General features: G+C 43.5%; 1 protein-coding gene across 1 annotated transcript in view; it reads right to left on the bottom strand.

The window, feature by feature from the left end:
- Window positions 1–25,841, bottom strand: part of rerea (arginine-glutamic acid dipeptide (RE) repeats a) — a 138,057-nt gene that overhangs the window by 104,875 nt on the left and 7,341 nt on the right. The window contains exon 2 of the mRNA XM_054745844.2: window positions 1,830–1,907. The gene's annotated coding sequence lies outside the window, so the exon portion shown is untranslated. The remainder of the gene's footprint in view (window positions 1–1,829; window positions 1,908–25,841) is intronic.

Here is a 25,841-nt window from a genome sequence, read left to right as displayed (position 1 = left end):
TACTTTGTTCTTTTACTTTAAAGGGATATCATGCAGTTTTGGCCTGCTTTTAGCACCCCCTAGTGTCTGTTAGTAAAACCAAAAGTGAAACTCATCTCCTCGCTGTGCCTTTGTCTTTTTAACACCTTAATCTAACAGCTGAAATGTCTCCTCAGCCTTCATTTGTGTCGACAGGAGTGGTTCATCACTAAATCAAACAAATCAGCAGTGTTCACAATCCAAAACAAGCAAGAAATGTGCTGGAAGCAGACTGCAGCGCTGGCATATCAGCTCCACTTTACTAAGTACAACAGGGACCGGCCCAGCAACTCTGAAGTTGCAAGTGTAGTTTTATGGCCACATAGGTCGATGGGGTCTGAGTGACATTTCATTAACCATGTAAAGGGTCACTTTAGCACATACTGGCTCAAGAAAATGACTTAAAAATCTGAAAAAGTAGCGAACTATGCCTTAAGTACTGCCCATTTACATTATTGTTGAGCAGGTAAAAAAAAAGGGGGGGGGGGTCATAATAAATTTCCTTTTGCATTTTTAAATAAAAAATATTCTGTGTCCTGCAAATCAACTTAATGGTTTTAACCAAAGAGTAGAACACCGCTGCTCCATCTAAACAAAGCAGAACACATCCTAGACTGAAAATGTCTTCCTACTTTAGTCAGAACTAAACCAAGAGCAGTTTTGAAGCGGTTCATGTCTCATTATATCAAAATATGAAAGTTAATGAAGTTTACAGGGAGTGCTCTGCAGAATTGGGACAAAAATTGCCCCTTTGGCTTTGCTGATTAGAACATTATAATCTCAAGCCACAATTTAATAGTTTTAAATTACACAGCAAGCATACTAGACCTACTAACCTACTAGTTTGTCCTTTTTTGTCAAAATATACAAATGAACTGAGTACAAAAGGAGCCTCTCATCATTCGGTTGTGACCACAGCAACAATGAGGAAAAAAACTCACAAACTCCTCAATAAGATGCACGTGATCTGCATGGTGCGCAAAGCATCAAAATGAGTGTGTGTGCATGAGTGTGTGTAGGTGAGAGCATGTGAATGTAAAAATAATCCAGTGGGAAAGAACGGGGTAGATGAGGATAGAGAAATGTTGCTGGTATTTGATATTTCTTATTGAGAATCATATTTATTAGATGAACTATTTGTTATTTATATAGGAATCAGTGAGCATTAGCTCTGACACTTTGTCCATGAAATACAAATGGGTGACTGAGATAAGTGAAAGAATGAAAAAAAAACAAAGAAAAGGAGAGATAGAGGTTGCATCTCTCCCTGTTCCTGCACACATCAGCAGCAGGAGGGCAGGGACGGACAGAGGCTGCATCAAGCCAATTACCAAATTCATTAGGTGACCTGAAAATCAGCCCCATCTGGCTTGTGATTGGGTCCCCCACTGCTGCTGTGGACATTCAGATAGAAAGATGTTCAAAAAAGCACAAGATGCAAAAGGACTAATAAAAGACAATAATTGTGTAAGAAGTCGAAGTTTTTGCACTGTGATTCTGCATTTGTGCCAAAACACTGCAGCAGCAAACTAAAATGAAACTCACACACATGCATGTGATGATCAAGAAAGCAAATAATGGACAAATTAGCATCATTTAGCAACTAAGGGATGAATCAGAGCTCAGAGGATGTGCCACTTCTTAAATGGCAGCAAAGATGTCTGTGACAGAAGCACAACAAGGGCACAAAGAGCACAGGGAGAACAGGATCAAGGTCCAACAAGTGGGGCACTTAAAAAGAGTTAGGACAGAGGAAAAACACCGCATTAGTCATCACTCCAGTCCAGTGTCAAGAAGCATCGCTGACTAACCTTGGCTGCATTCACTTCCTACTTCACTGTCACACTGCCTCTCAACAAGTATTGACAGAGCAGTCTGCAAGGTAAAAACTGGAGGGAAAAAACACACACACACACAGAGAGGATGGTGAAAACATAAATGATGTGCAAATGGAACAAACAAGGTGAGAACAGATTGACAGTAGAGGTGTATATCTGGGTGAAGACAGCTGCCGTTTCTGGCAGAGACTGTAGCCACAGCATGCAACAACAAAAAAAGAAAGATATATACAATAAAACCGTTTTCACAGTGTCCTTTTCTGTGAGGAGGCTGTGAGCTTTTATTCAGAGCTAGAATTCATCTACCTCTCCTCAATAAACCTCTGGATACACACAGATCTAGGCACTTACACCTGCAACACACACACTCACACACTCCCCCACCCATGAACCTCCCCCATTATCCCATGAGCTCTCTCTTCTCTGCCTCGCTCTACAAGAGCTTGGAAATAAAAACATCACAGCTCTGCCTCGGAGCACTTGTTCAATAACATTGACATTTCACATTTCACATTCAGCGTTCGCACATTGAGAGATTCCCTGCATTTACTCCTTTTAACACAAAGAAACAAAAAGAACGCACACACACACACACACACACACACACACACAACCTGTACAAGTCTGTGCCAGCATTTTATTAGTGAAAATACTAGAAACGTGTGTGTGTGCACAGTCACAGCAACAATAAAATTAATTGGATTAGATTCACATTTTGATTGAACTGTTTTTATGTTGTGATAATTCTTCTCTTCCAGCTGATCAAAGTCCTGTTAGATTAGCAATCTGTCATTACAACGTCTCAATCTGTTATCTTCACTACAACAGACAGATACACACAATATGAAAACATTAGTTATTCAAATAAATGTCAGTGTGACAGCCGTTCTTATCTACAGCTAACCTGTGTGTGTGTCTGTGACGCGGAGCTGGGAGATGAATAACTCAACTACCAGATGAAGTGTGTGTGTGTGTGTGTAGCCTATCCTTTACAGCCTGCTTTACATGTTCTGCTGTTTGAGAGCCATAAAACTGCTGGGCATTGAATGCTTCTGATCAAATGACAAGTCAATTCACTCCGCAGGCTCAGAAATGACCTCAGGCAAACATCAGAACTCCAAATGTCTGCAGTAAATTCATCAGCACACCCATCTGAAGACATGATGTGATTATTTCAGTGATTTAAGTAAGGTTTGCGCGGTGCTGTGATGGATATGTGGTCTGACGGATGGTTTTAGAGGTGTAACGATACACAGCTCGTGAAACAAGGTGATACAGCAAAATTAGGAAAATATCTTTACTGCTCAAAGTTCTGACTTAGACTGATCATTAATGTTTTTAAGGATAACTAACATTAAATGTGCCTCATCTATAATAAAAACAAGTTTTCTGGCAGCAGCTCAGATCTCTGGACACTTAATTTGTCTCCCGAACCTGAAAAGACACTTGGGACAGAGGGAGCAGGGATGAGAAGTTTTGTTTGAGTGGATGAACACTGCTACCAAGTGCCTCAATCCTGAAGACTAACTTGTTTTGATCACTAGGCGTTCCAAATAAGAGGAAAAAAGTTTTTTTTACTGTGCAATATTGATATTTGTGGGAAATTATATACAAAAACAGCATCTATTACTGCTTTAGTGTCGTTCAGTTATGGAACTCTAATTCCACGAAAAAAACTGTAAAGCTGCTTAAACCTAGCCTAGTGAACTAGACCAAATTCTTGCTTTGCAAAGTATGGTCTAGGCACGCCCCATTGTAACCTCCGCAGCTCCCACCAGGACTCTGGCTAGCCAATCACAACTCTCTTTGGTGGTTGTTGGGCCAATCACAGCACTTTATATTGTGGGCCAATCACAGTGCTCTAATCAGCGGTGTAGCTGAAGACGTCAGAACTGCGACCGCGAACCGATGCCGCGAACACAAACAACATATATAACAATATATTCACATATATAGTCTGGCTTGCCAGGCTAGCTTAAACCTACTTTTTAAATGATTATTAAAGCTTTAATAAGTTTTAATAAGAGCCATAATGGAAGGTCCAAGGAGCAAATTGAGGCTCCAGAGCCACAGGTTGCAGACTCCTGATTTACAAAATTTGAACTATTGACCTAAATTATCACCAGGTGAGAACAAACAGCCTCAGATATTTAGCAAATGTACAAAGTAATTTATGACCTCCTGAATTCAGCTTGCATTAAGTGAAATGGTTTGCTCAGCTTTGAAAATGTGTGAAGTGAAAAAAATCAGATTTCTTTTATTCAGGGCAGTAAGAGAGGTGCGCCGCATTACGGCATCTACAGCATGTTTTGTCAGTAGAGGAAAAACGGACCAAAGACATGCAACAACAACTCAGATCAGTCAAGAACATTTAAACTTCTGCAATTTATCAAAGACTCTGGAGCCAAAGATGACTGACTTCAGCATTTGGCTTGATTTTCTTTTAGTTGTGAGCCGAATCTCGAAGGCATGCTTTAATATAATACTTGCCACCTGGGGACAGGACGAAATGCTCTGCAGGACACCTACTGTCAGGGCTGAATAGTGTCACCAGGTGCAGCCTAACCTGGGAGGCTGAGCAGGGACATCTGTTTGACAGTACTGGAGCCATCAGAGCCCCGCCATAACCACAGATTAAATGGCTGTAAATCGGAGGATTAGATCCCTGTATGAATAGCCCACATTGATTTTTCCAATCTCTTCAATAACCCTGGGATTTTCACAGTGACAGACAATGTGGCACACACACACACACACACACACACACACACACACACACACACACACACACCTCCATTTTCTAAAAGCCTCTGAAATCAGTACGAGTCTAACCCATCTTCATTATAATCTGCTCATATCTCAGCTTAGAGGTTGTATCAAAATAGCACAAGACATGCAACATCATTCCTTTAATAAAACTCCTCATCCAGTTGCTCCCACTAGTCACAACAGAGCAACTAAAACAAACCGGAGAGGCCTAGAAACGTCCGTTCCCATATTGTAGCGTGTGTGCTCATGTGAGAGCGAGATTACTTCAGTGCTTTCTGCAAGTTGAGGTTTATTACTGTGAGCACTTTGGGGTGATGTGGACGATGACAGACAAAAGTGGCCTTTCTTTCTTTAGCTGCCTCATCTCAGCCCAAAAGATGAATGTTCCTGCCCCGATACAGACATTCAAACCTAAAGGGCAATCCCAAAAATCCTGTGCCTCTCTTAAAAATGCCCAAGATTGCAAGAAAGTATGTTACTTGTATGATGTCACTCTGAAGCAACAAGATTAGCAAATATTTGCTGCTCGGATTTAAAAATGAAAGCTTTGGCTGCATCTTCAAATGCACACAACCAGATGTCAAGTGTGTTTGCATACGACGTGGACAGCGAATGAGAGGAAGATGTGTTGCTGCAAGCTGCATCCTGGGGCAAAAACAAAAAATGCTGGATGAAGCCAAATTTCCTCCTCTCATCAGCTTGGCAAACATATCTGGACATCAGCAACAACTCCTCAAAATGGCTGTGTCGGCCATCGCTGCTCGCCTCTGCCAACTGTTGAGCCAAACAAAAGTGATGGCCTGATGACTGGAGTGTGTTGTGAGATAACTCTATTAACCTTCATAAAGCGCAGATGTGTAGTTAAGTGGTGCGCTCTCCTGCTACTTTCATACAACACACTGGTAAGGTAGGTAAGACCCACAGAGTTGGAGAAATTCTTTGTGACAGTCGAGCAGCTCCAATTAGGTAAGCACACTGAGCTGTCAGGACGGCACATTCATCAACACACAGAATGCCAGTCAGCAGCACCAGAAGGCTCGCTGGCCTTGCTAAAGCAGCGCTGTACTGTGGTGTGCTGGGGAGGAGTGGAGAGTGACGGGGAGGCATTTGCAAAGCATTTGGGCCGTTCTCCTCAGCATTTGGCCGTGCAAATGTCTCTATGCGTGTTTTATTATTTTTTTTGTAGCATTTACCCTCCTATAAAAGCTCGGCCATGGGCTGCTGATGGTATCGTTATTATACATGCAGAGTAATCATCATGGCGAGCCCAGATCAATGAAAGGCAAAATCCGATTACATTGATTAGCGTGCTGCTGTTAAGGTTCTCAAACATATTTTGTGCACAGTCGATGTGCTGTTGGATGAGCTGTGAATGAATTGGGTCCCTGCCTGGTTTCCAGCAGCAGCATCCACACATGGGGTGGGGATCTTCACTGTTTTATAAGTTAACCGACTTGGCTGGGTTGTCAACTGCTGTGGGTGGCAAACAAAGCTCCAAATTAAAGCTAAAATAAATAAGTTAGAATTCATCAGCTACTGTTTGTCTAACTTAATTAGCAGAAAACCTTTGCAAGTAATCTTTCAAGAGGATGTGTTTATGAAAAATATGACTTTTTTTAAATTTAACAGACTTTGTTTTCGTGCAAAGTCGCTCGTAGATAATAAAATACAGAAAACTGTTTGCATGAGCAAATGCAGCAAATGTTATTATGCCTTGAGGCGACATCAGCCAGCTCTATTCACAACCAACTCCGGAGTTTAAAGAAGATATTATGCCCCTTTTTCCCCAAAGATGACAGAATTTTCCTGCGGTCTTGGTGAAAATGTCACATAGCCCATTCAAGTGCTTCTGTCAGGAGCCAGTGCCTTACTATCCATTCTTCTTGCACCAATTGTAGCTCTAAAAAGAAAATGTTCAGTCGCAGAACAGCCCAGGAAGAAGGTACGGACTTCTCAGTGGTAACTAAACTAACTAAAGCATGTATGCTTTTTACTTTTATCTTCAAGCAGTTCAATGCATTAATATTACCAGTCATGTTGCACAATGACTCACAAAGATTGTTTTTTCCACTACTTTTATGTCTATAAACATTATAAAAATATACAAAACTACAAATAGTTTCTAATAAAATACAAATGAATAAAAAACAGATTAAGAGATATTGAGCCGAGCTTAACAGCTCCCTTTTAAACAGCGTAAAGTTGCATTCATCATTTCCTAGGAACACGAACTCATCAGGTTCCCCTCGAACGCACGGCTCATGTTTGAATCATAAACCACTTGCAGTTTCCTGCTGCTGACTCGTCCCTAATCGTGACTGTAATTTGAGAGCTGGCTGATTTTGTTAGGACGTGGCTGATTGCGCTGATGAGCAGAGAGGTACTGCAGAGAAGCAAGTGGGTTATGTTCCACGCACAAATAATGATTAATAATGTGACACCAATAACAATGTGAGGGTGATATGAAGCTGACAAACAGACTGTATCAGTGTTGAAGTATTATCCTGACACCAAACAAAAGCAGAAAACATTAAAGGCCCTGTCAGTGGCGTTGCATTAGTGTCGCCGCCCCAGAATCTAGTTCCATTGAATCCAATAACATGAACGGGGTCAACTCTATTTTTGGGTTTTCCTACAATCATCCTTCAGGGAACATGATGCAACTTCTTTCATAAACACTAATGCAGGTAAATAACACCTAGCGGACTTGAATGCTCGACACTAAGCATCTCGAGCACACTAGCTAGCTCGAGTGGGCGAGAAATGAACCTTGTTATGCGTCCTGACACTGGGCCCTGCTCCCCGGCAAATAAAAACATGCCTCTCACTTACTGGCTGCCTGCGCTCCCAACCCCATACATCAGCATTATAAAGGAGCTCGGCAGCCTCAAGGTCAGCTCAATTTCCTCCTGCCGTTATGAAGTATCAGAATCACAGCGAGAGGGGGCACCCACACACATGTAAAGAAATGATTTAGGGAGCAAGGGAGAGGAAAGGAGAGGGAAAAAAATGAGAAAAGGGACGAAAGAGGGAGGAGGCGGGATTTGGAGTGTGAAGGAGAGGTGGTGTGTAATACAATAAGGAACTGTGACAAATCACCAGGAGAGAATTAGCCTCTTCAACAGCAAAAACGGGTGCGTGTGGACATTGGTGAGAACGTGTGGAGAGCATTAAGCCCTCTTGTTCATTTCACATACTAAGAATATAGAAGTAATCGAATGGAGCAGGTTCTGTTTAACAACTTGATTCCACTTGTGTAATCGTTCAAGTGTAGTCTGCCTTACTACTGAGCAATTAGGCCTGCTGAAATATTGTTAAAGAAAATGTGAATGCAATGTTTACCATGGGCTGTAATTAAATTCTAAGCTGTAACATAGGAAGAACAGCATCCTAATGCACACCTAATGCCTTTTTTACCCCTTTTGAGATCTCAGCCCATTCATCACATGCCCAAGCAATTTGATAAATTACACAGAAGCATGAAAGCTGATCATGAGCGGAGCACAGTGTGCTTTCTCTGTGTGTGTGTGTGCGTGTGTGTGTGTGTGTGTGTGTGTGTGTTTGCCTCTGCCTGAGTAGGCAGTCATCCTTGGCTGCCTCACTGGCTGAGGTTTGACATCTTCAGCAAAGAGCCTGGGGAAATAACAGCAAATTCACTTAATGGCACCACCTCATCATACAGAGAGAGGAGATAGAGAAGGAGAGTTCCTTGAGGTGTTATAAAATGGCTGTGTGCTCCCGGCGGTGCTGCTGTCTCCCATCCGTGAGGTGCAGGTGTGTGGGTAAACACAGAGTGCGCTGAGATCCATCACGGGCCCCGGTCGGCCAACAGCTGTAATTTGCAGTCAACTCTGACCATCCGCAAAAAGCCAGCCAGCCTGCGCTACCGCTGCAGAGCTTTTGTGGTGACAGCACAATCTGCTTTGAAGCGTGCGTGTGTGTGTGTGTGTGTGTGTGTGTGTGTGTGTGTGTGTGTGTGTGTGTGTGTGTGTGTGTGTGTGTGTGTGTGTGTGTGTGTGTGTGTGTGGTCGTCACATGTATGTAATGATCTGTGCATGGAAAGACAAATACATACAGACCTAGACTTACCTAGACTTACCCACAGTGTGTTAACGGCTGCAGATACGTGCAGGTGTGAGTTAGGGTGTGTGTGTGTCTCTTTAGGGAGTTTTACAGCCAGAGGTATAATGGCCCCACTCCATCTTTGTGTGCAGTATTGCAAAACAATCCAAAGCAGAGCATGGCATCAGGGAGGAGGCTTGGGCTGGTGTGCAGTTGGTTGGATACAATCTCAGGGTAACAGCAGGTACCCTATCTGTGCAGCCCCAATCTCCTCTGGGCTGTTTTCAGAGCCTCTGACCCCAGCATGACAGGCTGGATGACATCTCCGTGCCAGTTACACGGGAGGAACATGACCCAAAGTACGCTGCTGCTTCCTCATGGCTGCACATCATTTCAGTCCAGCAGCCACAAGCAGCTCCACTATTGTTTAGACGTTTAATTTGTTTAACTTAATCACTAATTGTCAAGAGAGGCACAGATTCTGGTTCATCTCAAGGAACTATATTTAACTAACCATATATTATTTTAATTTCTGATTAACTTGAAACTTCTTCTGGAATTAAAAACTTCCACATGGGTGGTCTGATGGTGAGTTTGCAGACAGGGAAAATGCCAAATTTTACATTGCAGGTGGGCTATCACGCATCACTGAACCAAAACAACAAACAGATTAAAATGTTTGTATTTCAGATCAGTCGACATTGGTCAACTCTGACCTTTAGCTAAACATTTAAAAGGGGGAACTAAGCAGTTTTGGCTTGCTTTTAGCACCCCCTAGTGTAGTTTGTATAACCAAAAGCAAAACGTATCTCCTCGCTGTGCGTTCATCTTTTTAACGTCTTAATCCAACAACTGAAATGTCTCCCCAGCCTTCCTTAGTGTCTACAGGAGTAATTAATGACTAAATAAACAAATCAGCTGTGTTAATTATCTAAAACATGCAGGAAATGTGCTGGAACCAGACTGCAGCGGCAGGTATGTCAGCTCTATTTTTTCAAAGTTCCAACAGAGCAGCCAACCACTATGATGTTGCAAGTGGAATATTCTGGTCACAGGGGGGATAGGGGCTGGGTGGCCTTTCATTAACCCTGTAAAGGGTCATTTTAGCACACACTGGAACAAAAATAATTTATTTAAAATATAAAAAAATCGCAAAGTACCCCTTTAAGTGACTCTCCAGGAACTGCAAGAATGTATTATTATTAATATTAATAATTCACTAAACAAAGTACTCTAATAAATAGCTTTGTAAACAATTTGCATGACACAAAGCATGAAATGTTTTTTCAAATGCCTTTTCGAACAGCGTTGTTAACATATGCTTTAATGGAACCATGAGTCACGAGTGAAGCTGCTGGAGAAATGAGGCTCTTCCATCTAACTCTGCTTCACACTAGCCGCAAGATGAAAAGTAAAAATTTATTTTGTATTCCAGAGTAAAACCACTGAGGAGAACAGCTTCTTCAGCATATAAACAATAATAGGTAACAGACTAGGTTTAAAAGGTATATTTAGTTGTTTTTCTAGTCGTTAGAAAGATGATCTATTTTTACATTTATAAACATATCAACAATTCTCCTCTCGCTACTCTGGCCGACTGGCATCCATACAGATTTGGTTATTTTTATTGCCGTGCTGCACCCTCTGACAAATCCATTGCTCATGTTTACTTTTCCACAGACATCTTTTTGTCATGTTTCGTTCTTTAGCAACAGGAAGTCCAGCTTAAACAAAATCCAAGAAACCTTCTTGCCCTCCTTACTGCCATTGGCCTGCAGCATGTTAGAAGTTGCTGTGGGCAACCAATAAACTTCATCACTGCTTATTTGTTCTTCATCCTCTACATCAGTCACTTTTTTCACCCTTTATCAACACCAGCAAATTTCTGAGCAGGACACGTGGCTGCTGTGGCGATGGACGTGAGGGTTGTCGAAATGAACGATGGCTATCGGATTTATCCATGATTGTACAAATTTTATTTTAAAATGATGAAAAAGAACCGGTCAGTGACAAATAACTCATTTAAATTGTCACCTTGGCTGCAGCCAATGCAATTAGCTGATAAAAATCATATCCACCATTGAATATTAACTTATTTTCATCATGAATTAGGCTGAAAATAAATTTATCAAACTAATACAATCAACATGTCTTATTATAATTTACTGTACGAGTTTGAAAAAAAAGCTGCATGTTATTTCCTTCATTCATCACATCCGTTTTTATGAAATCCACCAAGCTGATTGAGTTAGTAAAACATGCAGAAAGCTTTTGATCTGTAATGTGTGTGGGTGTGACAACTGAATAAAGAGAAGAAACATAAAGCCTTGTCACAGTAGCAGAGTAAAAGTCAAACAAAGGTCACAGCACAGGCGTTCTTTATAGAAATGTGTAGCTGTGATGTGTGTTAACGGAGTGGCTGATAACAGGTGGGTAATATGTATCAGTGAGCAGAGCAGCGCCAGAGCAGGGAGATGGATGCCTCCTGCTAGCCTCCCTCTTACATAAAGTCATCTCTGCTCCCGTGTTACTGAACAACTCCCCACCATTTGGCTCCCCATGGATACCTGTCAGCCCCCTCTCTGTTTCTTCTCTGCACCTGCAAGTGACACGACAGCTGCTCTGTCACCCACCTCTCCAAAATTCCCCCGAGAGTAAATGTTCAGCCCCGCCCCTCTTGCTCCCAGCAGCCCCTGAGGCCTGGGACAATTAAAACGAAGTGAGGGCTCACTCAAGCTGTCGTGCTCAAGTCTCAGATGGAACCTTGTCGGTATTCTGCAGAAGTGAAAGGAATTTGGTCGGTGAGCCCCAAGAAAACAACAGTATCTGTCGAGCTTGAGATCAACATTCACTCAAGAGCAAGGTGAAGGCAGCATATCAACATCCTGGAAGGAATGCAGCCTGACGACAAGATGTATTTGGCCTTAAAGTAGTCAGGTGCGCGCACGCGCGCACGCACACACACACGCACGCACGCACGCACACACGCACGCACGCACACACACACACACACACACACACACACACACACACACACACACACACACACACACACACACAGATATTCCAATGTCAGCCAATTACAGGCCTGCCCTGGCTGCCCTTGACTAAACTCCCTAACCTCATTCCACAATCCATGTCAACCCCTCTGCACCCTTTATTGCTTATTCTTGCTCATTTTAAATATATTTTTAAACATTTTCGAAGTGCTTTTTTATATTTTTACAATTTTTATATTTTTTGTTTTTGTTTTTGTGAAGTGCCTCGTGATTTTTATCTTGAGAGGTGCTATAGAAATGATATTTTCTTCTTCTTTTTTACTCTTCTTTCTCTCTTCTTCTCCACTGCTCTCACTCAGATTTTCTGTCTTTAGGGTCTGAAATATTAAGCAGGCCTATTTTAATACACCTTTAGGCACACAGCTGAAGCCCTCTCCAAAGCAGAATCCTAACCAGAGGGAGGGAGAAAGTGGAGGATGGGCCGGTGTAATGTGTCATCAACATTATTAAATCATTTCTTCCCCCAGCAGTCCCAGGGTGGTCCTGGGTTCTGTTATTTCTCCGTCAGGGTTCAGTGCCCTCCGCTCCTGGGGTTGAGTCAGGCTGCTCTCCTTACCTAGTGGTGTACTAAGCAGGTGTCAGGGGAGTTTCCCCTCAATTAAGCAGAGGTAAAGTAATGCCCCTCACCGTGGCGGCACCGTGAATACATTATTCTAGCTGTCACCACAGGCTACAGCACAGAAAGGCTTGGAGAAGGCAGACAGCTGTAAATCAGCCAAACTAGTGACATCGACAGGTATAAAGATGGATGACGAGTCCACGTCTACTTCTAGTGAAGCTGTGATGTCCAGTTTGCAGATGCGGTGGGGCACAAAGTCCAACATACTCCTCTCCACAGATTCATGGTGTTTGTAGGCATCAAATCAATGATTATAAGTATTAGATCATTAGCTTTTGAACATACAGCAGCAAATTACGAACTATGGGATTCAACAGGAGTTAACGCTACGATAAAATTATCCAAGGTTTTTTTTTTAATGTCCAGTTTGTTTAAATGGAGAGGTAGGGCAGCTCCCGAATCTCTGAGACTTGGAGCTCCTTCCATCTCCTACGCATCTTTGGGGGGCAGATCTGTGGCCCCTCCCACTCTATTGGACGCTCCTATAGAGGAACCTTACATATACAAGTGCGTGTACACACACAGGTGCCTCCCCCCCATCTCTTCCTTTCTCTTTCACCTCTGTCTCCGTGTCTGGTCGGAATTACAAGCATTCAAAAAACAATAACAATAAAGTTTTAAGTATCAGGCGTGACATTAAAAGCAGAAGCTCTGATGCTCCACCCGAGAGTAAATCTGTAAGGCTTGTCACCAGCATTCAGACATTAATTCTGTTTGCTTCACAGCCAGACAGGACAGGGGGGAAAAAAAATGGAGAGGTGGGATAAAAACTCCTACTGGAACCAGCCACTCTCGGCTACGTTCCTCTGTTTATTTATTGCATATTTTGATAATAAAATGATTTAAAGCCAACTATTGTTTCACATGAAAAAGCACACAAACTTTTTTTTGCAAATTCACTCATGTTTTTCAAACAAATTGGCTATGGTCTCTGTGAATGAATTCCCTGTGAGTAATTTTCTCTGTGTGTGTGTTGGGGGGGGGGCTCTGCCACTCCTGTTTCTGGGGTAGAAGTTAAGCCGGGTGTACACTGTGCGACTTTTTCACTCGCAGCGTTCAGCTTCAGCTCAAACTGTACGACTTCCTCGCAGGGCAGATCTCACGAGTCATGCGCTCACACTGCACGACCCAGTTCTCGCATGCGATCTGACTGCTCACACTGTACGTCTGGTAGCAACACGTCGGCCCTAAAAATATGCTAAAAATAGCAGTTTTTACTCAACACGTCAGACTTTTTTGTCTTGTTTGGCCTGTTGTCCTTCGGGAGTGCTGCAGGAGGACACACAGGGATTTATGGGGCTTGGATGAGTAAAACGAAATAAAGAAAGTAAATCTGTGTTTTGTGATCAGTTTAATTTGACATGAACACAACAAACACGCTTTCTTGACAATCTTTGTGAGTAAAAAAACGTGTAGAAATTAAAACGAACAGCGTGTGTTAGGGAAATGGCGAGCGGCGTTGATGCAGGATTGCGCATGCGCCGTGAGCGGTTCTGATACTTTTTGGGTCGCAGCTGCTCGCAGCGCCGCTTCAACAGTGCGATACCCTCACGAGGGACGAGCGAAATTTTAAACATGCCAGAAGTCCGTGCGACCTCACGACTGCTGATCGGCAGCTGGTCACGTGGTGTTAATCGCCTCTCGTAACCCCCTGTACACTACACGACCGCTCGGCGCAAAACTCGCCCCGATGTCGTGGATTCTCGCACGACTGGAAAATCGGCTCAAAAAAGTGAAAAAGTCGCGCAGTGTATGCCCGGCTTAAGTCAGAGGAGCGGGAGTCAGAAAACGGGAGGATTTGGTGTCTAGCTCGTTAATATTCATGATATGCAAACATCTTGCTTCTGATTGGCTTACAGCAGCGCAACATGTGCTCTGTTGATGTTTTACCTCCAAAAATAACAAGATGTGTTCCTCCATTTAGTGGAGTTCCTAATGCTAATAGTTAGCTTCTACTAGCTGAGATGTGCTCTGCCATCTCCTGACTGTAAAATCAAGTAGAGGCCGACTGATACAATCACTGGCTAAATTTTTTTTAAAGCCGCAAAAAAGTTTCTTACATTTTAAAAATCAGGCACTCGTGTGGCCAACTGCCACCACTACTAGACTAGAGAAAGGATCCAAAGGACCCCAACACACCTTTTTTTGTATGTTTCGAGTTTGTTTTATATTTGAAGTTCAATAAATATGAAGATTTACCGACTTGTTTAATTTATATTGCACACAGTGAGTGTTCAGTTGTCTTTCACAATCAATGCGCTGCTAAAACTTATTCATATCGGCCTAATAATCGGCTTCAGATATCGGCCATTGGCAACAAACTTCATTAAAAATTGTATTGGCCTGAAAACCCATATCTGTCGGCCTCTAAAATCAACAACCTTCTGGCGGATAAGGTGGGTGGAGCCATGATGCAAATTTTCCATGTGACATAGAAGAGACTAGCCTTTTCTGATTTGATTGTTTTCTCATTCATTTCCTGCTAATGCAGGCGATAAGGATGGAAGAACATTGTCACGTTCAGAGTGATTGTGAAACTGAGTGACTGGTCGTATATTACACAGTTTCTTTAAAGGCCTTTAGTCTCTACATGGAGATAAAACTGGGGGACATTTGATAAAAACCTTGTTACTGAGCCAGTCCAAATATTTTAGACTTTGTCCAGCACTCAACAATCACCTTGCTATTGAAATAACCTAAAAGGAGGCCTAAAACTGTATCAACAGAAGCAATCAACGCTTCTTTTGTCAGTCCTTATGAGTGAGTATTACATTGTACTAGACAGGTGTGTTGAAAGGAGCTGATTGATGGCTCCACCGTCTGTCTGTCCACCTCTCCTACTGATGAGGCATGTCAATGTAAAGACACATGAATGCAGCAGCCCGTCCTCCATTTTCTCCTCCTCCTCTCTGGTCAAAGGCAGAGGGAGTGACACGGTAAATACAGATGCAGTGTGAACTGTAATTCTAGAGCCTTCTGTCTTTTTATCTGCCATGACAGCCTGTGCTGCTGTCAGAAATCAAACACCCGGGAGTGAGGAAAAAGCTAGCATTGCCTTTAATAAACTGCCAGAAAAAGAAGGCACTTAGCTCTACGCTGGCCAGGCTTGGCTAAGCAATGGCAGCAGCTGAGGGAAGTGTGGAAATAAAAATGGGGAGAGCGCTCCTTCAGGCATTTGTAGGTATTATGCTGCTCACGCGGACTCGGGCATCCAGCATCATTGTGCTTACCAAGAAGCGTCTGAGCCAATCGGTCAGCGGGGAGCGTTGGGTACTCGCAGTGATATGCAGACTGAGATGAGCACTAGAGTAAGAGAAAGAGGGGAGGGCGCCCAGTCTGCACCTGCTCCCCAGCTCTGCTACAGCTCCTTTGAGCTGCCAGGGTCAATTAATTACATCCTTTTCTAATGCTCTCCATTAGGATAAACAGAAATCAGTGAAGAGCGGGACCACAATGCAGACAACCCAGCGCTCTCTCCCAGCAAAACAAAGAAAGTCTGTTACTGTTCACTGCAGGATAAATAAGTCAACGAAGTAAAACTCGTACAAAGACCAAAACTCAAAAGTTCTATATTAAACCCAGTCAACGTGTTTGTGATTTGATTAAATAAAAACCTATAAATGAAAAAAATGTGTTTCTGTTTCACCCAAGAAAACACATGATGTAAATCTAAGACCAAATTAAAGTCTGATTTCCTAAAAGACACAATTCATAATTCAATTAATAATCTTTAATAAAAGGTAAAAATCTCTCCTCATTAAAGTGACATTTTCTCTTTATTTGTGTTGAGAAAGACACCGAGGAGAGCTGTTGCTTAGAAAAGAGGCAGCTTTTTGTTCTGACCTCACAGCTGTCACCAACACAAGAGGGTCAGTCAGTGGCTTTTTCTTATATGCACACACAAACACACCTTTGTGCACCAGAGCAGGGACGAGAATGTGCTTTAGGTGTCAGGACTCCAGGAGGTGATGAGGAAAGACGAGGAGGAGTTAATCACAAAAATACCTGGTCGGTGTTGGTTCATCATCAAAACCGTAGCAGCATTAATGCACTTCCTTATAATCCAATTATGAGCCATGTGTGTCCACATAAATCAGCCATTTTCATTTGAGCTTGCAGTCTTCTCTATCACCATTACGGCTGCAGTAATTGAGGCGGCGCTGTGGAGAGGCTGTGCAGTTTACCTCCATCTGAGAGGTCAAGAGGAAAGCAATTGGTTGACAATGATTATGCCTTGGCTGATTAGGCTATGGTCTACTGCTGAATATTTAGCACTGATTAGACTAAAGCCTGTAGAGAGCCATGTGGCTCAGTAACAAAAAGGGACAAGCTGTAGGACTCCTAATCAGCACAAGCGTGCTAAACCAGGCCATCTCACATTTAATGAAAATCAGATTTTTACTCTTTAAGTTCAGTAATTTTCTATTTGTGATCATATTATCAGGCACATTTTACAAAGATAAACATTACTGCTTTGACCTCATTAGAGCATAGCACAATGAAAGAATTCAAATTAAATTGAAGCGAGCATCGCTACAGGGAAACTCTGACTGTAATGTACACGATGTAAACAGCTCCACAATCGACTGAGTAACAACTAATCCATACAGCTCCCCATTACTAAACGCCACAAAATGGCTTCTAGGATCCCCTGGTGGAGATACAAGCCCTTTCACTGATTGAAATATTAAAAGTGAAGAGCACTCCTGATCAAAATGGAAGCGAGGCAGCACGAGGAAATATAGGTAAGATGTTAGAGAGAGAAAAAGAGAGATAAGCGTGATGAAAGCAGGAAAACGACAGCAGGGCAGAGAGAGCAGAGGAAAAAACAGACAGATGGAGGCTGAGAGAAAAGCACCCCCTTTTGCAGATATCCTAACTGTCTTGATCTTTAATGAAGAGTTTAAACTGATTAGGCTCATTTCAAACAGCTGCTTGTGACACCGTGGCTGTCGCTGAAAGTGCACATCAGTCAAGTCAGGTTTCCCTTTCCTTTTCTTCTGAAAGAGCAGGCTCTCTCCTCGCTTGTCTTTCTTTTATTCGGCGCCGCTCAGCCTCCTAAAGCATCAGCTTGTCAGAGTGACAGATGCAGACACGACCACTGACCTAAATCACTCTTTTCCAGCACATTAACCTCGGTGTCCCTCCACCTTTTAAGCAAATCCCAAAACACCAACATGGGGGAATTACTCCAATACAATTCTCTCTAAGAACAGAACTAAGCCCACAAAACCCGCCTAGCAGAAGGAGGAGGGAAAATAAAACTCAAAAACACGAGGCTTAATCAGTTCCAGAAGGGATGTTTCTATCCAGCATAGTGACAAAATATTATACACACACACACACACACACACACACAGATGTGTGAAGTAGAGGCACAAAAACATTATTGTAAGCCTTGGAGCAAACATGGAAAATATCAATAATACTTTAATTACTCTAGCCCATGTTTATGAAATGCAATAATCATTCATTAAAGATGCAGACAGCAGCAAGCAGGCGGCCGGGCCGGGCATCAGTGCTGCGTGCAACGGTGGGAGGAGGAGGAGAGGAGGGGAGGGGGGACTGGCGTAAATGATTCATAGTTTGATATCTCTCCTGTATAATGGGCTCCTCCGGGGAGCTGCTGGGGCTCCACTGCAGCCAGTGCCTGCCTGCCTGGCGTACTGGCATCAGCTCTGCTCAAGCTACTTCTTCCACTGCTGCCTGCTCCTCCAGATTAAAAAGCCTCACTCAAAACAGAAAGCAGGAATATGCACATATACACATAAAAGGAACTGAACTGATTCAACGTTGTGTGACAAAAGAATCCGAGGGCAAACGGGGGGTGGGGAGGCTTATTCTAGAGAGAAATGCATTAGCTGAAGAAATACTGAGGGTACTAGTGGGAATATGGGAACATTTCTTGGAAAATAGAGACAATGTATCATGCTCTCCGTGTCGGCACCAAAGCTTTTCCATGAACAACAGTAAGAAATGGGTGACAAAACGTAGAGGCCTCATAGTCTGGAACAAAAACACAGAAAATATTAGCTCCTGTGATGCTTCTGCTGTTCCACTGAGCTGATAAAAGTCGGTACGGTTTTTCACTTTTGAATTTAATACACATTTCTGCCTCTGTGGCTCAGTTGGATCCCTCTTAGTTATGGCAAAGGTTGTGCTTTGTTTTGTTGTGACAGAGTGAACAATCCAACCAGAACCAGATGAGAAAGTCTTAAAACATCCATGTCTAAACAATGCTTAGTCCATTTGGGTATGGCGTTATTAACGTTACGCACACAAATGAGCTGGAAAAGAGTGATTTAGGTCAGTGGTCGTGCTTGAATCTGTCATTCTGACAAGCCGCCGCCTTCGAAGGCTGCACAGCGCTGAATAAAGGAGACAAGTGAAGATGGAGCTTTCAAAAGATGAAAAACTGAAGGAATCACTCACAAAATTATTTTTAGAAACCAAAACCTTATCCTTAATGTGATTATTAAACAATATGTTTTTTAACCTTTTTAATAAACTCCTCGCCAGCTGTTTGCTCTACTAGAGATGACACAGCTGTGCTCTTGAGGCTTTTTCCTCACATCATGTTTTGTAGCTGAAAATAGGCTCTGGGAAGCGTGCTGCAGCATCAGTGTCAATTCTGACCATGATTAGCCAGAACTTGGCCCTTTCCCTGTGTTCCAGGGGAAGCCCGTGGAACAACATTTCTCCTTGGCTCATTCCCTTCTGCACAGCTCAGCTAAAAGCCCACAGAAACCAGTTTCAATGTTTTATAAAGACACAAATGAGGTGGAAACTAATCTGGAGGTTCTTCAGGACATCAGATGTGATGAAACAAATCTGATGTGCATTTTTATGCAGAAAACATAAAAATAACACTTGGTGCAATTATTTTAAAGACAAATCCTGAACCTATCCTTTGTGTATTCACACACCCCCTCCACTCTGCACCTTGTCTTCTGTCAGCCAAATACAGAAAAAAACCCAAAGAGATTAGGGTTGTAACGTGTTGGGCTAATCATAACATAGACAGTTTAGTGCCATCTCGCATAATTAAATGCTTTGCACTAACCACCTAATGCATACTAATTTGGAACAATCCACTCCTCGAGTTGGCAGACCATGAAGCTCCCTGCAAAGGAGGTGCTTGTCTCTTTTTCCTCTCTGCATGGGTGTGCACTTACACATACACGTTGATCTGCAGAGCAGCAAGGTGCTAAAGGTCAGGGCCGTGCACTTGAATGAAAAGGTCAAGCATTATTACAACATGACTAAATAAACATGGCTGCTTGCAGCCTCCAGTCCAGCGGCTGCAGATGCAGGACGTCCCTGCCTACAAGCCGTACTACCTGTCTGTTTGGCTGCTTGGGATTTGGCTTCATCCCTCGTCTTTATCCGCATATCCCTCAAGCTCTACGACAGCTGACATGAGGGCTGTCATATCCTGGCCAGATTCTTATCCACCCGCCGGCTTTATTGCCCTCTTCCTCCCAAGTCTCTCTCACACACACACACACACAAAGCAAGTGGAGAGAAATGCAGGCAGGGCTGCTGGAGCGTGCTTTAAAGCACATTAATATTAATTGCAGCAGTAGCTGGAGTGGTAACACAGACAAGAAGCCCCTGTGAGGGAGATGGATGCAGCCAGCCCCGGCTGGTCCGCAGGACGGCTACACCGAGACAGTCGTCTGACGAGCATTTCATCTTCAGATTGCTTGTTTTATATTAGAGGGAGTTTACCCTCGCCAGCGAGGAGAATTTGTGTCAGCGGGCAGCAACTGCGCGTAGGCATGTGTGTGTGTGTTTGCGCATGTGCGTGAGCACGGCTGCGATAAAACTATAGCGAGATGAATTATTAGACTACCGATATCAACAGCAATTGAAATGTGCTTCAAATAACAGAGAGTGCTTAAGCGATTCTGCTTTTATCTCCCCTTCTACTCCTGGCTCAGCTACCTTTTATGTCCTCCACACTGAACTCTGGATTCTTTGAGCGCTGAGCTCATTTTTACATGTAAATAATCTTCAGTTCTGGTAACAGAGCTGCCTGAATCAAGCCAGGGAAAAAATAGCCTTCAAATAGCCTTCAACTCTATTTCTATCTTCACATCCTGCCCTTTTTTTTCTTCTCCTAGCAAATGGCAAGCTGCTGCAGGTATCAACAGATGACAGATACTGTATATCCTCCATTTTTACCTCCACCTTTCCTCCCCCGTCCACTCATGTCAATTACTTTTGAGAAACCTCACACAGCCTCACACCACTGGGTTTTTGCTGCACACAGTTTTGTGCCCCTTCTTCCGATCCCGATCCCCCCCCCCCCAAGACTCATCAATTCCCCATTACCAAGTCAAATCAGGTGGTGCTGCAGATATTTGCTGAGAGCCACGGCTTCGCGCAGCGACAGAGACATTAAAGGATTCATCCAGGAAGCCTGGGAGGTTCTTCCACCAGAAGCACCACTGGATCACAAACAGATCAAGGAGGTGAACAGAAGAGAAGAGAAAAGAAATAATAAATCACTGCTTGCTAAATGCTCGTGAGTGCTTTATAGCTCAGAGGGCAGCGGAGGAATAATGCATCTCTGTGACTCCCTTTCCAAGCAGAGCCCATCGGTTTGTAATCTCTGGGGCTCCCTAGTAGTCACACATTATTGTTTCTCATTTCATGTGTCATAAACAATTAAAACCAGCCCCACAAATTCCCATGTCCTATCAGCTCCACTTGCAAAAAAAAGCCCCCATTCTCACACGTCTGCATGTACGCACACACCCACATCCCTGAGCTAAATTTCCAGAAAATGTCACACGTATTTCTCACTTTCATCGTCTTTATCTCACTGCGACAGCAACTACAAGGTGGACGAGCCCTGTGTAATGCGAGCAGCTGCGTTCGCGAAGGTAGAGTGATAAAGAGAAAAATGGTGGAGGGTGGGGGTAGGTGAGGAGAAAGTGTCCTTTTAGTTTCCAGTGTCTGTTGTCATCTTCTTCGTGGCTGCAGCTGCACAGAGGAGACTCATACAACTCCTGGGGAGACTGGAGCAACCGTACAAGACACAAATAGTGCTCTTTTTTATTATGTTGAAATTCTCACAAGCCTCGTATTGATTGGAGGTAAAAAGGCTTTAGTGTTAAATACAAAAAGGAAAACTGGGAAAACAGAGGCTGCAGGTTTTCCCAGTTTCCCAGGTAGCGATGAATCTCCCTCTGGTGACAAAGCTGTCGCATCGAGGAGAGAAATTTTAACTCCTACTGTAAGAAAGGACTGTTTGGCTTTCCCTACGCAGCGTGCATTCGAGAGTGCATGAGCACGATTCACAGCCAGATGCCATCTTTCCTCTAACTGGTGTTTGCAGCAAAAAGCTCTGGCTTTGTGCCGAGTGCGTCCATTTGCTTTATGCCGAGAATAAAGAAAGTCTGACTGAGCCGTCCTCGCCCTCAATCACAGTCACGAGATGTGCGAACAAACAACATCCGCCACCTTGATGAGAGATTTGTGCAATAGTGCTGAACCATCTCGCCTGACAATCTCGCTCAAATTAAGCACGGCAAATCAAGATGGAGCACAGCTGACTGGATGCATCCAGCTGGAATTTTTCTGGGATGTGACTAGCACTTAATGAAGGTGTTGTCCCCCCTTAAAATAACAGCTTCTGTATGATTCATCTGGTGGCAGTTACTTCATTAAAGAGGATGGTGGGATAGGGAGGACATGTGGCCATGCCCCCAGCTCGGCTAAGTGACAATGAATGCTACGGTGAGTCGATTTGCTGCTTTCTGAGCACCTGGAAGCTTGTCTGGTGGAGGGCTCACAGGGGAGACGCAGAGATGGAAGAATGGAGGGACAGAGGCTCACCTGTCGCTGTCCTCTATTTGTCTGTTCATCCCTGGAGGCTTTTTGGCTGCTTGGTACAACAAAGGGGTCTGTGGGGGGGGGGGCGGAGGAAAAAGCTCTGTGGCCATCCACAGACGGCAAAAGAAAAAAGGACAAGTTTACAGGTAAATAATGAGGAACCGCTGGCTGAGAGCTGAGGCCAGCTCAGGTTTCAAACAATCAACGGTGGCGCGCTGTTCCATGACGACAGAGATGTGGGAAAAGCAGGAGCGCACCTTTTTTGTGTGTTTTAAGTAGCTTTGCAAGTCTTTGATTCTCATCAGTTTAAGCAAAGCAACAATTTATAACCATGCTAGTGCGTTGTTCAGACACAGAGCTGCTTGCAAAATGAGATTTAACCTGACTTTCACATCCACAAACGATGACACAACGCCGTTTGAATTTGATGACAGGAGTAATTTGCCACATGACCGATTTAAAAAGAAGCCCTTGAAGATGACACAGAAAGACAACTGCACTGCCATCTTAAGAGATCTATGAAATCAATGAGATGAGATCAACCCCCCCCCCCCCTCTCTCTCTCTCTCCCTCTCAGCACTTAACATAAGCAGCAATAACCGTCACAGTGAGCCACCATCTAGCCCACCAATTTTCTGTGCAGGACTTTTAGACATACCTATAAGCTACAAAGCCTCTCTCTCCCCTTTGGTTCACCGGTCACTTCCACAACTTCACACAAGCTAGGAAGGAGGAGGAGGAGGAAGTACAAAAAAAAAAAAGAGAGAAGCTGAGGGATGAAAAAATACCCCAGGCAAGCCAGAGCTAAAGCCAAAGGCAGTAGGAGGGAAGGAGAAACAGATTGAAGGAGACTAGCATAGTGTCTTCATTAGAGTATAGCAGCTAGCCGAGCACTGTAGTAAGAGCTGCTCATCCTCTCAGTTAATTAGGATTTCTGCTGCTTCGTTTTAGGGCGAGGAGCAGGATGTTGGAGGCTTGATTGCTTTTTATTTCCCAGCTAACGGCTCGGCTGCCTCCGCCACCATATTAACAGAAGATCGTGCAGATTTACAGCTTCGCAGCAAACATCAGTTTCAATAACGACAAGAAAACTGTTGGAGAGTACACAATAAAACACACACACCCACCCTTTTTTTTTCTTTCCCGTCAATTCCGCAAGAGCTCCGCCCCTCCTTCACAGGATCTAATTTCCATAGATGTGCCCTTTTCATAACTGAATATTATGAACATGTTAAAACACACAGCGATTTGCCTCGGTAACACTTTAAATAATTCACAACCAATCCATGGCCAGAAGGGCAGAGCTAACACTAAATGCCACATTTACATTCAACCTTCAAACGTCAGCGTTTGGGCCATCGTGAAACAAAACAAAACAAAAGCAACTGCTGGAGGTACTCAGAACTCTGCGCCTTTTCCTCTGAAAAATCATCACCACCCGGTATTACTATGGTTTTTAACCTTACAAAGCAGTAAAGACACGGCTGACTGAGCGAAGGTGTGAGATTCAAATGAATGCTGGTTGCAGACAATAGGTGCAAGAAATCACACTTTAAAGACAACAGATATCAGATTCAGAACAGCATGCCCATGGTTTTCATTTGAATAAAATCAATAATTGTGTTGCCTTGCAGTATATTGCCTTCCTGTCATCTCATCTTGTTTGCTAATGTTTCTTTCATGAGCCAGCCCACTGCTAGTGACATTATAGCTACAGCACTTGCACAAGTCCCTGATGGATCAGTGAAAATGGTCGGCGTAAAACACAATTAGTACAGTCCATATGGCTGCTAGTGGAGGAGGAGCGGAGAGCTCCCCTGTGGTTTTTATAGAAGGCTACTCCTCTGTTACCTTAAAGATCAAACTGCTGTCATAATAATTGGACTATTTGAATTCTGACACTTGTTTTTGTTGTTCTGTTTCTTTCCTCAACTGATTCCTCATTTTAGAGCGACTACTGGTAAAACAAACTCACCAACCTTGACTGATCGCTCAATCAATAGCTCCTTCATTATGATTAATGGCTCCTATTGGATAATGGGGAAATTTAATGTGAGGGGCGCATTACTTCCTGATTTCAGAGCTCAGTCTTATCGATTGGTTATAAGGCCTCTTTTGACCAATGGAATGTGCCAATAAGAGAGCAATGTGTTGGACCTATGTAAACGGAGTAGAGTAAATGATTTATAGCGCTTTGGGCATGTCTCATTCGCTGATAGCTCTGTACACTCGGCCTGACAAGCATTTTCTTGCCTGAGAGATGCAGACACCTTTTACTGAGCAGAAGCGAACAACAACAGCTTGAGGCAACAGATTTATTACAAATTGATCTATTAGATAGCACTGCTGTGCTTCGCTGTTTTCTCTACCCCTCTTCCTCCCTCTCTCTCTCTCTCTCTCTCTCTCTTTCTCTGACAACCTTCCCCTGATGGTAGCCAGAGTGTATCAGAGAGGAAGTGCTACAGTGGCAAATCTAAACCCAATCCTCAGAACTCATTTTCTCTGTGCCGGTTCCTGGCGCTGAGGTGCAAAGACAAGACGTCCATCTATAAACCCAGTCGATCCAGCTCAAAGACCCAGCATCTAAACCGACGGCTCAGCATGCTCAATAGGTTTGCTTCTAACTTGCAAGGACGAGCAAGGACACGGTTTACCGGAAGCACCTTGTGAACGGGGGAGCGGGCAGCCACAATGTCATCGAGGTCTTTTTCCTTCCGGCTACATAAACCCCAAACAGCCACCCCTCTCGCCTGTCATCCCCATTTAAGCATCAGTCACGGGCTGTGCAGCTCCACACACCGTGTTTACCATCACAACATCAGTGCAGCAGCCGTAGTACTCACAGAGACTGCAAAGCACAATATGAAAAGATCTATGGATAATTTGTCTCATGCAGCAGCACGCCCAAATAAACAACAACAAGCCATTACAGCCACTTTAATTAATGACAAAGCCATGCTGGCCTACACTACAGACCCCTGTTATTGACATACCTCTCAATAAAATAATCAATTGAATCAGCCATATTGTTAAGAGTTGCTAATTATGGCGGCTTCATCATCCATTCAACATATCAGGATGGAGTTTACCCCAAGAATAAGTAAATATTTCTGTGTTTAGAAGGTCAGAGTCAAGGACAAATGGAAATCTTACCAGAAAACACATCACATGTTCCTTTAAGGCCTAAAGGTTAAACTAAGAGAGCAGGGAGGTTATTCAGTCATGTGTTTTTGGAGTGTTGATAGAAAACTGCTCTCTACTTTGCTTTTAATCACCTCTACCTTTCATCCATGCCACAGAAGGAGAGGAATGAGTGAGAGAGTTGCTGAAAAGGGGGAAGTACCAGAGATGTTGAAATATTCCAGGGATAGTGTATATGTCTATATAAACATCTTCAGGCAGGCAGCTGTAGGGTGTGTGTGCAGTAAAACACTGGTATGCATTGTTTGTGTTTCTGCACCACTAGCACCATGCCGTGTCATTACATGAGGCAATCTCTTACCTAATCAGTACTGACACACACACACACACACACACACACACACACACACACACACACACACACACACACACACACACACACACACACACACACACACACACACACACACACACACACACACACTCCTCCCC

The sequence above is a fragment of the Nothobranchius furzeri genome, chromosome 15, assembly GCF_043380555.1.
Source record: "Nothobranchius furzeri strain GRZ-AD chromosome 15, NfurGRZ-RIMD1, whole genome shotgun sequence".
Taxonomy (NCBI): domain Eukaryota; kingdom Metazoa; phylum Chordata; class Actinopteri; order Cyprinodontiformes; family Nothobranchiidae; genus Nothobranchius; species Nothobranchius furzeri.
Note: the sequence above shows the minus strand (reverse complement) of the source record. Positions and strands in the feature narration are given on the sequence as shown.